Source organism: Triticum dicoccoides, chromosome 7B (assembly GCF_002162155.2).
Source record: "Triticum dicoccoides isolate Atlit2015 ecotype Zavitan chromosome 7B, WEW_v2.0, whole genome shotgun sequence".
NCBI lineage: Eukaryota > Viridiplantae > Streptophyta > Magnoliopsida > Poales > Poaceae > Triticum > Triticum dicoccoides.
Window position 1 is genome coordinate 362,966,958 of NC_041393.1, and position 3,362 is coordinate 362,970,319.

A 3,362-nucleotide genomic window follows, 5' to 3' on the forward strand; every position below is an offset into this window, starting at 1 on the left:
GACACCCCAATTTTTTGGTTCTTTTCTTTTCTTTTCTTTGGTTTCATTTGGATTTCCTTGGATTTTGGACTCTATGGACTTAAAACTGGGAAGATCATCTTTCTTTCTTCTCCTAAGTGAATCATCATTCAATATTTTTCAAGATCATATTTACCCTAGCCTAATCATAATTTCCATCCCTTTCAAACATACCTTTTTCTGTTAAAAGAATAATCATGTTTACCCTAGGTTGTGAACAACCTATATTTTCGTCATTCTCAAAATTTCCATAAAATTCTCATAAATTCTTTTACCCGTCTGGACCTTGGATATGTAAGAATATTTAAGATTCCATGCTCATGGTGAACACACCATCCAATCCTTGATTATGAACTTGTTATCAAGTTTGTGAAGCAACTATATTTTATATTGTTTCATAATTCTTGAAATTTACGAGAACATGCACCCTCCTATATGACTTCCATCCACAAAATTTGAGCTTAGTTAATTTAGCCAATATTTCCCTAAAATTCTCACAAGATTCTGTTTAGAGAGGATCATTGTGAAGGAAGTACCATTTATATTTATACAAATGGTATGAAATTTTACCAGCGCCTCACTATGCCCAAATCATCACTCTTCATCAAATTTCAGCTCAATCCAACACTCCATGTGAGTGCAACTTTAAAACCTAGTTTCTGGCCCATTTTTGCAGTTGTGAAGCAACTACATACAAATATTATCCAAGTTATTTGAAACTTGTCCAGATCATAGTCCTTCCTACCCCAACTCTCCGTGACAATTTGTTTCTCTAATTAATCCATCCATTGGACCAAGCATCCAGTCTTAATTCTACTGTTACCAACTTTAGTCGATGCTATACTTCATAACCAGCTTTAATCGAACCAAGGCAGCAGGGGTGCTCCAAGATGAAGGGACTTCACATCGGACAACTTTTTCCAGGCCATCATGCCCTTCTCATGCCATGCCACACGATGACTGCGCTGCTAGCAATGCTAGTGCGCGTGCTCCGCTAGCTGTTGTCACTCTCTGGGCGTCGTCAAGCTTCAGGTTACATCTTCCGACCCCATCCGTGCGTCCCCTGGTGCCGTCCACCCTCCTCCTTCTTCCACCTAGCCCTTGACTCAGCTCCTCCTCTAGAAGCTCCCTCAGTGGACCCCACCATTGCCGTCCATGGGTGCACAGTGCACCGTGGTGGCCGACAACCTCTGCTCGGCTCCGTCTCCTTGCCTCGCGTCCCTAGTGCCGCCCTGCCTACATCATTGAATCTCCCTAACCTCTCCCGTCACTCTTAATGGCCCCGCAACACACTGTCCTCGCCATAGCTCTGGTAGGATCCCCGGGGCGGCTCTCGGTCGAGAGCATCTGCCCCTGGCTATATATGCCGTCCACGACCTCGTCCAACCCCACCACTCGCCTCCTTCCTCACTCAATTGACTCCCAGCGCCACCCACTCGAGCCGTAGCACTCTCCTTCCCCAACTCCGGTGAGAAGCCCCGCTACTCGCCCTCTGCACTGCTAGCTTGCTCCAGTTGACCCTAGCTCCAACCAGTCTCTCCATGGAGTCCCTAGTGGTCTTCTGAACCTCCCTAACCCCTTTGCTACTCGGATTGTCGCCGGAGTCACCAAATCCGAGGATCACTGCAGCTCGCAGCCGCTGGATGCGCGTTCGTCGCCGCTCGACCACCTCTCTGATGTGGCCGGTAGTGCTGAAGCTATAGTCGACGAATATATGTTCTATATTGGTTCTGTTCTCGTGAAAATGCCAGCAGCTGAACCAGAAATGGAAGCGATCAAGCAGAATTTTAGAACGCCTTCTTGCAATTGGTGTTTATTGGAAATAAGTTCCAATACGATTCCATGTAGGGGCGTGAGGGCCACGTCTTCTTTTCGTTTTATCTACTAGTAGTACCAGTTACGTAGCTATGTGGTTCGTTTGTTAGGGGATCGATGTGGCCGAATAATTAGTTAGTTAATATTTTGTTTAGTCCAAATAGGTGAGTTATAAAGAGTCCTACTCGGTTCGGTTCTGTGCCTGCGCACATGTTATAAATAAAGGCTTTGCCCGTGTATTAGGGGCAGATCAGTTTTTGTTATCGCGAGATTGATTTTGTTCGAGAGTTATAGATACAGAGAAAACGTCTCATGTCGGGGGATATTAAATATTGTCTTTGTTGCTGATTCATATTGTTGTTGCTGCATGTGGAGTTGATCTAGTCTACTCAATGCTAGTTTTTAATCTTACGGTCTTGCATTTTTGCTCGATCGAATTTTTTTGTTATTGCTGCTAGTACTGTGAACGACTGGACTGACGAACACTCACCATCTAGGCGAGTCTTTATCAAGTGGTATGAGAGCTAAGGTTGTTCACGATACTGTGTTGATCGAGATGTCGACCTCGATCGACAAGGATGACGGGACTGCTGCTTATTCTGAGGAAATTGTACGTTTAGTGTATGCGAATGACATTCCTAAAAATATTCGGGATGATTAGACGTATGCAAATGGCATTCCTAAAAATATTTGGGATGATTTTGACCACACATGCAACTACGTCAAACAATGTCATGATGCAGTCGAGGTGAATTTTGGCAAAATGATTGATGTTCTGATCCTCGAGTTTGATGTTTTGGCGGACACCATCAATACGCTGACGATTGATTCCACACCACCATAGGCTGCTCCGGTTGCTCCACTTCATTACGCAACATTGGCTCGTGGCTGACATGGCGGCGTGCATGATCGCCGTTTCGCGGCACAACCACATGCTGGAGATGATAACCTCGATGACGGCCTGCGTCGGGGTACGTGCCACGACCACGACACTTTGAGCCCTGTCCTGAAGTTTTCACTCGTGGCGGTGATGAGGACATCAATACCATTGTTACATCCACAGCCCCTACTGCTACATATACGGGACCAATTACTAGAGCTCGCGCACGCCAATTAAATTACCAGGTACTTTCGTTTCTTGGTAATGATTCTAATGTTCATGAGAATATGATGCTGCCTAAATTGGATATATTTGTTTTGCTTACAAATGAAGGGCCTAGCTTGGAGAAGGATGAACATTGGAGCAAGAACAAGCATGGAGATGATGCCATGCACAAGGGGAACATGAACGGAGTTACAAGTGATGATTTCAGGACTTTGAAGCCACCGTAATGGGTGCATGAAGCCTTGGACGAAATATACAAGATGCCACTTCATAAATTTCGTCCCGAGGCTATTCTAGGTGCTGCGTCACCTTATTATTGGGTCAGACCCTTGTAATTTTGAAATACATAAGTATAGGCTATTTTTAGAGTCCGTATGTGTAGGGAAACAAGAGATAGGGTTGATTTCGGACCCCTCCACCAAGG

General features: G+C 44.9%; 1 long non-coding RNA gene across 1 annotated transcript; it reads left to right on the plus strand.

Annotated features, from left to right (window-relative positions):
* The first annotated feature begins 1,108 nt into the window (after positions 1 to 1,108).
* LOC119341674 lies at positions 1,109 to 2,946 on the plus strand. Its single transcript, XR_005165241.1, has 3 exons — positions 1,109 to 1,486; positions 2,331 to 2,581; positions 2,678 to 2,946. It is a non-coding gene; the product is annotated as an uncharacterized LOC119341674 (long non-coding RNA).
* The last annotated feature ends 416 nt before the right edge of the window (positions 2,947 to 3,362 follow it).